At 30.6% G+C, this 11017-nt stretch overlaps 1 long non-coding RNA gene across 1 annotated transcript in view; it reads right to left on the bottom strand.

Moving 5' to 3' along the window:
* LOC127291159 (uncharacterized) overlaps positions 1–11017 on the bottom strand; it is a 196504-nt gene that overhangs the window by 163978 nt on the left and 21509 nt on the right. The window contains exons 5-6 of the long non-coding RNA XR_007844554.1: positions 6028–6191; positions 2801–2909 (exon numbers count right to left, since the gene is read on the bottom strand). This is a non-coding gene — a long non-coding RNA (uncharacterized LOC127291159). The remainder of the gene's footprint in view (positions 1–2800; positions 2910–6027; positions 6192–11017) is intronic.

Here is an 11017-nt window from a genome sequence, read left to right as displayed (position 1 = left end):
CCTTTTAATTTTCTGTGTTTTTAAGTTATTGTATTTGAAATATTTAAAGTTAATTTAAATACATTTTACGTTAATTTTTTTTTTTTTGAAATTGAAAAATTCCAAAAAAATTAATTTAAAAACTGAAATAATTTCAAATATTAAAGTTTTAAAATAAAAAAATAAACTTTAGTTTCAATATAGATTTCAGTGAATTAATAAATACATTAAAGTCGATACATTGCGAAAAAGAATTTTAAACTAATTCAACAAACTTCCAGACAATTTTGAAGAACGGTAAGTCTTGAGATTTAATATTTTTATTTAAATTTTGTATATCCTCGAAACGCTTTGCCCGTCAATCTTATATTAAGTTTGATGAAACAATTTCTTATAATGTACTTTATAAAATTTCTATTAAATTATTTTTAATTTTTAGTTTTTATAAAATAAACGTCAATATTGTTTTTTCATCAATTTTATAAAAATTAAAATTATCTTCTTTCAAATTTTTAAAATGATCTAATTTAGCCTCGAATTTTATCCAGTTTAAAGTATAATTTTTAAAATAACGAGATTCGTAATAAATTTAAACCTTATAAACATAGAGAAAATTAAAAGGTATTAAAATAAGCGTTGCAACTTATTTTAATGCCTTTTAATTTTCTGAGCATACGAACTCTATAAGACAAAGGGAGTCAGTTTTGTCCTTAAAGGATAATCTAAAAATAATTTTTCGATTTTTTTCAAAAAAAACAACAATTCAATGAAAAATTTCATTTCATTTCTAAGGCAACCTTGAAATTAAAATTGAAAATTAAACCCTTAAAATGGTTTTTAAAGGATAATCTTCAAATGGCAATTTTTAATGGACAATTTTTCAAGGATAATCTAAGGCGAGTACAAATTGAATGGCAATATGGACAATGGAATTATTGAAATTGATGAAATGAAAAGAAGATCAATATTCAATATTTCCTTAATCTTGTCCAATATAACTTGATCCTTTTAAATAAGGGTCTCTCTCACAAATCGATATGGCTTCATTCTTTTAAAGACAATTTTAGTTATATTTAAAATCAGATCCGTAGTTTTCAATAGCATTAATTTTTTTTTCTTTTTTGTTGGTATAGAATTTCAAATGAAAAAAAAAGAAGAAGAAAAAGGAGACCATTTTCTTTGACGATATAGTAGATCACGAGAAACCTCTCGTATCGTATAGTGATCCTTCCTTCCATCAAGTGGATGGAAAAGACTTTCCAGACACTGCACACACGGACATTCGAGAAATACACAAGATAGTATATAGAGAGAAAGAGATATATATATATATATATACCTTCACGATAGGTGCGGCCTGAGGGGGATAGGTAGGGGGGGAGGGTGAAACTTGGAGGGCAAAAGAAAGCTGCGATGTCGTTTCGTCAGTGTTTGCTCGCGAGATGGAACGCAAATTAGGTTTGGACTGGGATCGAACCCAGTATCGAAATAAAAGAGTCACGTAAAATATATGTCATCCCCTGGCGGTGCTTGCCTTTTTACTTTTCACCAAAAAACCCCTTTTACCTTTTTCCCAATTCTCCGCTGAAAACCCCACACACATACCAAGTTATTCCTATATACATCATCCTACAAAAATATTCTCAACTCATAACATATATATACTTCAATAAAAACATTACTTTTATTATTCTAAATGAAATTTAACTTTTATTCCCCTTTTTCGACTTGCATCATTTTTTTAAATATTCCATAAAAGTATATCAATGAAAAAATGGTAACGCGATTATAAATCCCATTTACATAAATAACCAAAAAAAAAAATCCATTAACAAAATCAATAAGAGGTGAAAAAAAAGAATGTTTCATCTCAGAGAGGAAAGTTAAAATTGTCATTGCTTCATCTTCTGGATTTCATTAATATTTTATTCTCTTATTTAGTATGCTAACGAATTCCCAATTAAACGTGTTTTATAATGTAATTAACGCCACGGGATAGTGGTGGATATTACTAATTTTTTGCCGCTTCTCAAGATATCATTTTATACTAATTTTCACAGCATTCAAAACGTGTTCGACAAAGTAAATAACAATAAACAATTCAAAGCGCCTTCAGAGTCTACTTGGCATCTCTCACATATTCTGACACCGATCTGCAATACTATAACACATATATACACACAACCTTCTGCGAAATCGCACGACGACCCCAAACCTCCCACGTCGAGGTGAGTAGGTCTCTTAGCAGGCTGCCATCTCGGAATGCCTCTACGTCTATCTATGTATGTATGTATGTATATATATATGTATACCTGCGCGAACGATCATAGTTTCAGTCCTATTAGCAAGGTTAGCTATATATATGTACATTCGAGTAATTCACGTCATCAGTCTCAATTACTATGATTACTTCCCATCGCATTAGAAAAACAGCTTTTTAAAAGGCGTCAATTCCAATATACAATATATCAACACGTTTTTCATCCTTTTTTTTTTAATCATTTATCAAAACCGGACAATGAGAAACTCTAAATATATTTTATAGGGTCTACTTTGAAAAACAAAAATGGGAGTGCCAAATATTGTATTGTAAAAAAACTATTCAAGAAGGGAGTTAAAATTAAAGTAAAAAATCAACTCTAAAAATGATATTCTAAAATTAATATACTCTGAGCCCTAAAATTCTAATTTCCCTTCTACCTTATTTCATCCGAAAGAGTAGAACTTTTGTAATCTTTCAACAGTGAGTTAAATTTCAATTTTTATTCAAAACAAAAACTTCCTTTAGAAAATAGAAAGTGTTAAATAAAAAACGACTCACCGATCGATGAATCCCACGTTGAAGCAATGACTTAAATTTGTGAACCTTCCGCAATGTGATGGAGAAGATACGATGACAGCAAACAGACGAATTGTCCCTCTTCTTAGAACTGAAAATTTTAAGAAAAAAATATAATAATTTATTGTCCTATAGATTAAAAAAAAATAAATTGAAATTACTCGTAAAAAGAAATAAACTATTACATTGAAATAAAAATTGTGTACTCCATCGTTGTGAATTTATTTCCATATTATTTTCATTATTCATTTGTTTTTTTGCAAGGGATAAACATTCAGGTGTTAACTTATATTGAATTATCCTAAAATATCCTAAAGTACATAAAGTATCGTAAATTATCTTAAAGTACTTTGAAATAATGAAAATTATCTTGAAATATCTTGAGTTATCTTGAAGTATTTGAAGTATTTTGAATTATTTAAAGTATTTTGAATTATTTCAAGTATCATTAATTATCTAAAGTAACGTAAATTATCTAAAGTATCGTGAAATATCTTAAAATACCTTGTAATACTCTGAGTTATCTTCATATTTTAAAATATGCTGAATTATCTTGGAGTATTTTAAGTATTTTTTTTATTTATCTGAAGTATTCTGAATTATCTAAGGTATTTGTGAAATATTCTGAAGTACATGAAGTATCATGAATTATCTGAAGTATCGTAAAATATCCTAAAGTATCTATTGACCGAATTCATTTCAAATCAGACAGGCTTGACTTGGTCGGAGCTGAAAATAATTTTCACCTTCAAAATGTTGTTCTTCAATGAATTTTAGACGACACGTATTTTTTTATTTTGCTGAAAAAAATTTTTTCTTTAAGTTATAAGGAGTTCAAATATATAAGTCGAGAACTTCGTTTTTTTTTTAAAATGAAGAGAAAAAATTTTAAAAGTGATGTAACTTTGTGAGTAATTAAGATAATTCACTTTTTCCTTTTGTGTCTGAAAGGACTTTTATTCTTCTTTCGAAATCTATTGGAAAATTTAAAAAATATTTAAAAATAACAACATGGCGGCCATTTTACTAAAAACCTTTCATTTGAAATTACTCAAAAACCCCCACCTTTTTTTTGCTTAAAATTTTTTTGGGAATTGTGTTCATATAGGGAGGAATATTGCCTAAAAAAATGTCTGTTGTCATTTTTGTCCATCTTGTGTTTGTTCAACAATATTTGCAAAACATGGATTAAAAGCTCACATTTCTTGCTTTTTAAATATCATTTATAATAGTTTCATAAATCTGTTTGAAATAGTTCTTTTTTGTCTTTTTCCATAGCAACAATCAAATAATAATTAATAATCTTTACTGTCACAGAGGTTAAAATTGTTAATTTTTTGTGTTCAGTAAAATAATAGCGAGTATTAATATTAAGAAATTAAAGGATCAGTTATTATTTTTTAAAAAGCAAAAACGAAGTTCTCGACTTATATATTTGAACTCCTTATAACTTAAAGAAAAAATTTTTTTCAGCAAAATAAAAAAATACGTGTCGTCTAAAATTCATTGAAGAACAACATTTTGAAGGTGAAAATTATTTTCAGCTCCAACCAAGTCAAGCCTTATTGATTTGAAATGAATTCGGTCTATTAGTATTCGGAATTATGTTAAAATATTCAAAAATATTCTGAAATATCCTGCACTGTCTTGAAGTGTTTTGAATTATCTGAAATATCCTTAATTATCTGAACTAACGTGAATTATCTGAAGTATAGTGTAATATCCTAAAGTACATTGTAGTACTCTAAATTATCTTAAAATATTTAAAAATACCCTGAATTATCTACAAAAATTTGAAGTATTTTTGATTATCTAAAGTATCGTAAAATATTTTGCAATATCCTAAATTATTTTAAAGTGTTTGAAGTATTTTGAATTATTATAAAGTACTGATGTAAATGTTAACTCTTTTTCTAAAAAAAAATAAAGTTTCCAATTATTTTATCTTCTAAAATCTCACAAAGATTTCACCCTGAATGTTTATTCTATTGGAAACAAATCTTTTTGAACTAAATTTCTGTATTTCATCGTGAAGAAAAGAAGAAAAGTAGAAAAGAAAACCGCCCGCCCCTCTTTATCTATTATCTATAATGTAGTTTGAAAAATAATGTCGAGTGATTTGTTACTTTTCCTCGATTACATCATTGATTCACGTTTGGTTAAACTTATTTCAAATTCAATGGTAGGGAAGTAATAATTTAAAGAAAATTCAAATTGCCACTTCACTCACTCTTTCTTTCTTTCCCTCTCTACAATCGACACAAAATTGGATATTCACAAAGACAGCGATACACAAAGAACATTAGACCGGAAATCGACACCCCTTTTTCTAAAGGAAATGACACAGAAGTATATAGGTTTTCCTAGAACAAAAGAAAAAAAGAAAAAGAAGAAAAAAAAAGCATCTACCTATACACAGTTTTCCTCTTATCCTTTCGCATTTCCACTCAATCGGATCGAGTACATCTTCGCCATTACATACTCCTTCAGGATACTACTTGTCAGTAAAGAAACTGTATACTGAATAGTTTCCTTTTCACAGGATATATACATACTTTGGTTTGACAAGCAGAATAAAACTCGGCATTTTGCGAAATTAAAGAATATAAAAGAGATGCGTAAAGATTCACTATTTTAGATCCGCTATTTCTCAATTACATAATAAAATTTTTTTTTATAATTGTAAATTAATACAACGTTGTTTTCACCTTTTAAAATGTCATTTGTAGAAATGTAAATTTTTTTATGATAAAAAGTGCGTATATTACATTAAGGAGAATAATTTTGAGCAAAAGATAGAGGGTGAAGATAACGATCGCTAACGAAGAAAGAGAAAAAAAAACGTGTATATATAAGGATGTATGACATTTCGAATTGGCGATTGGTTGTAAAAGCTGGGCTTAAGCAAACAGGAAATGTTAATGCAAATTAATATTCATAACTGTCTTGAAGAGTATTTTATGGTGAAGCGGATTTCGAGTCGAGACACCCGTTATAGAGCCTTTAGTCACTACACAGAATATAATGCAGCATATATAGGAAACATTATATTTCCCGGCAGGTCGTATCTTCTCGTTATCCGCGCGCGATGATGCTACCCGCGTCACGTTTTTAATTTCTATCATAGTGGTCTTAGTTCATTTTCACACCCACCCTCTACCAAGTATTATGTTCGTCGAATGTCTAATAAGTAAATAATAACTTCTTACCTTACATAATTTACTGGAGTGTAAAAAAGTCCCTCTCTGAACTGCGTGTTCAACGTGCGGTACAATATTATCGCTCAAGGACCATTCTTTCTCTTTTTTTTCGTCGTCGTCGTCGTCTCCTTCAACACATATCCTTCTCCTTAAACTCCTGTCCGAATCATTAGCTGCAATAAAATTAACAAATGATCACTTCAAATATATTTCTTTCTAATTTATTAAGGTGTTTGCGAACGCTCTACAAGCGATCGTTACTAAAACTTTACTATATATATATATTTGAATTTGTACCTCCGCATGTAATAAAATTTAAAATAAATAAAACATTTTTGTTTCACTAAATAGATTTAACTGAAACAATTAAAAATTTTATAGACGGATTAAAAAGCTGCTTTCACAAATATGTATCACAATGCTTTGACGAAAATCACCAAAAAAGCAAAAAAAAAAAATTTTAATTATATAAAAAATCATCATTTTGGAATGTGTGTATTTCTACTCCAGAACATAACATATAATTTTTTGCTTCTAGGCCACTTTTTTCAGAGCACGTCACATTTATGCGAAAGAAGCAAACCGATTATAGATATGTTTAAAAATCGTAAAGTATCTTCATGACGTAGATAGTAAATTTTCTAAGTCTAAATAAGACTTTATGGCTTGATGTCGTTAGAGCACTTCAGTAGAAATGTAAACATACGCGTGTATATACGTACCAAGGTATATCTCGCAAAATAAAACGCGACATTGAAGAGCGAGGGGTTGGTATATAAGGTATCTTGTAGCGCATATGAATATGTAAGGGATGAAGGTATACATATATATATATAACCTATACGAGGTCTTGGCTTCTTACTTAGGATGCATGTGTTTACTTTTAATATATTTTCAGACCATGTTGACCGAGACGTGCTTTCGCTTCGTATATATATATACGAAGAAATCGACCTACACGGTGACGATAAAGTATTCACTTTGCCCAACCATGTATAAAACTACGGTTTGAAATTTTCCCAATAAACGGCTCAGCAACATGATATTACACTGAGCCTGGGAATCCCGGAAATTGCTTAGGATTTTATGCATATGAAAATTATTATTAGGGATGGAAGGAGACAACCAGCTTACTTTGTGTATACACTTTAAAAGAATGTTGACAATTATTTTATATCATCGCAAATATTTGAATTAACATATCAAATTTAGTTAATACATCATCTATTAATAAAGACGTAAAAGTGCTTTTTAAAAGGCTTTTTAAAATTTTTTCTTCATTTACGATTTAAATATGAATTTTTAAGCATATAACTTTTAAGTAAAAATGGTTTTTTATAATAAAAAAAAACGTATATAAGATTGTCAAGACCATTAAATAAAACCTTCAAAGGCTTTTAAAATTAAGTGAACTTTTTTTTTTTTTTTTTTTAATACATAGAGTTAAATGTATATGTATATATATATACATTACACGACGAGAGCAGAAGATGCTGATAACAATGCAAAAATAATTTTCCGTTGAGCGAAAGAAATCTTTTGGATAAAATAAATTTTTTTTTTTCTATATATATTCTAGAGCGCGCAATATCTCTTGGAAGAAAATTTTTATTTCTTTTGAAATGAAAAATTGAATTTTATATATCAGCTAAAAAGTACTCAAGAAAATGTGCTATATAGTCAAATATATATTCTTCTTTATCTATATTATAGGGTACCCATCAAAAACAAATATATTTATTAAATTTCAAAATCCTACATCTAAATTTTCTTTTCCTTGTAAAAAAAACAATTGATGACAAAAAAAAAATAATTGAAGCACAACCAGGATTCGAACCCTAAAACTTCGCATCGCAAATCGAGAACATTAGCAACAAGACTACAACAATTCTTAACAGAGTGCGTTTTTAAAATTTTTTTTCAGTCTTAAAAAAAATATTTATAGAAAAAACAAAGTGTTATTTTAACTCAGAATTTTTGTTAAAATGATGCTTACTAAATTTTATTCTTGTTGAGGGCGCCACAGTCTGTTTTCTTTATTTTCACTGTAAAAAGAAAGTCTTATTTTAAGGCCGAAAAGAGGTCTTATTTTAAGAGGCAACATTTTTAAGGTAGCTTTGCTGAATTTACGCAATGCAATTTTCATTACAACTACTAGCGCTGATTTTAAGACTCATCTTAAAATAAGATCTTCTTTTTACAGTGTTGATCAGTGAAATACAGTAAAACTCCGTTTATCCGAGGTGGTGTACCAGTAGGAGATTCTGTATTATCTGAGTCTAGTCTACGTCATCCGAGTTATTTTTAATTTTAGTTTTTTATAAATATGAGTTTATTTTTAATAAATTCAAATTTTTTAAATTATATACAATATTATTAATAAATACAATATTATTTTCCCGTTTGTCATAAATAATAATTGTTTAAACAATAATAATGTTAAATTGTAATAACAATTCGGATTATCCGAGTTTTCGCCTCATCCGAGGTAGGTCCGGTCCACATTAGCTCGGATAACCAGAGTCCTACTGTATTGGCAGTAAAAATTTACTGTTTATTCAGTATAGAATTTCATTGTTTGCCAGTAACTTTTTCTTTGCTTATTGAACTAGTTAATCTGTTTTACCAACATTTGATAAAACAGAATTATTGATTTTCAGTGAAATTTTACTGAATGATTTAGGGGAAATTCAATATCGATTTCTAATCCTTACAATTCTAATATTAAAAATTCTCTATTCCGTATACCACAATCCCTTATTTTCAAGAGTATTTCGAATCATCGAGGAAAATTCTCATCGGGATCTCGATTAGGAAGTTGAAAGGCGCATTGAATGCATATACAGAAAGCGAGGCCATTCGTCTGAGGTGGAAAAGAGCGAGAGAGAGATCGAGCTACTTCTCACTTAAATCACAGGAGGGTTGGTTATCTCCGCGGTGGCGCTATGCAAGAGAGGATTCGACAATTCCAAGTCTCTCTCTCTCTCTCTCTCTCTCTCTCTCTCTTTCGCCAAAGGCGCAGGGACTTTCAGCAAATCCACCTTTCTCGGCATATATGCATATACGAACTTGCGACCAAGTTACACCAAGTGAAAAGAAAAAAAAAGATAGGACAATATGAGAAAAAGGGAATAAAAGAAGAAGGAGATGGAAAAAAAGAGAAAGGAAAGAAATGAGAAAAGAATAAGGAAAAGAAAAGAGAATCTAAGGAAGAGAGCCATATAGTCCAAGAGGAACTGATGGCAAAGCAGTGTGAGAGAGAGTCCTCTTAGCGCATTTCAATATATGCGGCAAAGGCCTTTGAGGTGGACGGGTGGCTGAAGAACGTTTGGGGACGGGTAAGAAGACAAGGAGGGAGAGAGCTATTGATTTTTCTTTTAATCTCGTCGCGGGAAAGAAGGACTCGGGGTCTTGCGGGAGGTGAAGTGGGTGGGTTTGAGGAAGCGGTTTGAAGAGCAAGAAGGGAGGGTTACTTATTTGAATGTGTCGTCGCACGCCCCGAGACAAAAACGATAGAGAACCCGTGAAATCGATGTGATGGTCCTCCTCCCTCATCCCCAACGATTCTCTCAACCATAAACACACACACACATTTCACTTCGTGTCGATTACTTTCTTTTTTTTTCTCTCCAATCTTTTTGTTTATTCTTAACCATCAATTGACTGATATAATAAATCAAGAAACGATAAATCAAAACACTCTCTTCTATTAAGGTTATCTATACGATCTGCAAAGACTTAAAGTCAAATATTATATTGAATGATAAGCAGATTCGACAAAAGACTACGCTCAAAAAGATATTTCGCGAAAAAGATGTTCATGGATACTTGGATTTTAGCTGCCTCCTCCATGACAAATGGAGATAAATCCTCTTCTCCGTTATATTATTTCGATAAAAATCGAATTTTTTTTTATTTTTTATAAAGTAAAAATAAAAGATTTGCAAACATATTTTAAGAAACAAAAATTATTAAATAAAATCAGAAAATTTTCTATCGCTCATTTTTATTCATCATTTTTATAAAAGACGAATATATATAGATTTATATTAGAGTTTCTCAAACTCATAGCTAAAATCGGAATATATTAAAAAACCATAAGCGCGCGGGTAACATGTAAGTATAAAGTTCAGGAAACGCAATAAGCGTAACGCAATAAAATTGTATAGTGTCTTCCGTTATCCATATAGGACTCGGCTTGGCGTTGCGATGCAAAAACCCTGGTGAAAAAAAAAAATCAGCCTCGTAGTCGAAGCCACCGCGGGACTAACGGCACAGGGGTGGCAATGACGGAAAAGACAGGGAGTCACCCTACTTTTTTGAGCCCGGCCCGTGGGGTAAAATATTGATTTTTTTTTTATTTTATAATTAGGGGCGCGCACCCCTTAGCTGCCAGAAAAACACGTCACCCAGATCAGAAGGACACAGCCGGCTATCCCTCACACTTCGACATGTAGAACCCTCACACTTGTGGTCCAGATATTATATATATGTTTCCAATAATATCTAATCAAAAAATGTAAAATTGTATCTAGATTTATTTTTTTTTTTAAAAAGAAGGTCGCTTTTTATGTAAATTGGTACTTTGATGGGGGATAAGAACATTATTCTCTTGGAAAGTGAGTTGAACTGATTTTTCCTCGGCAGGGCATTATCCCCGTTCGGGACTATTGATGTACCTATCAAGGTGTTTGAAAGAAAAAAAAAAGGTGTTATTTATCGGAAGAGAGTCTTATATAGGGGGCGCATTACGCAATAAGAGGCTCTTACTACTGAAAAACCCTATTGTATTTGAAAAGTGTCCCTCCTTTTCTTTCTCTCTTCCTTTGGAAGTTTTAGTTTACTGAAGATACCAGTCGAGACGATAAAAATCAGCAGCACCAGCAACACTCTCGCAGATTCGTTTCCCCACAAGTTTTTTTTTTCTTTTTTTTTTTTTTCAAGAACCGCGAGAGAGTTTCGTTGCAACGGGGTGGTTGTCAACGCCGCGCCGCACGTC

The sequence above is a fragment of the Leptopilina boulardi genome, unplaced genomic scaffold, assembly GCF_019393585.1.
Source record: "Leptopilina boulardi isolate dan_hultmark-lab unplaced genomic scaffold, ZJU_Lbou_2.1 LbouV2_126, whole genome shotgun sequence".
In the NCBI taxonomy this organism is placed as follows: Eukaryota; Metazoa; Arthropoda; class Insecta; order Hymenoptera; family Figitidae; genus Leptopilina; species Leptopilina boulardi.
The sequence above is the reverse complement of the archived record's forward strand: the minus strand, read 5'-3'. Positions and strand labels throughout refer to the sequence as shown.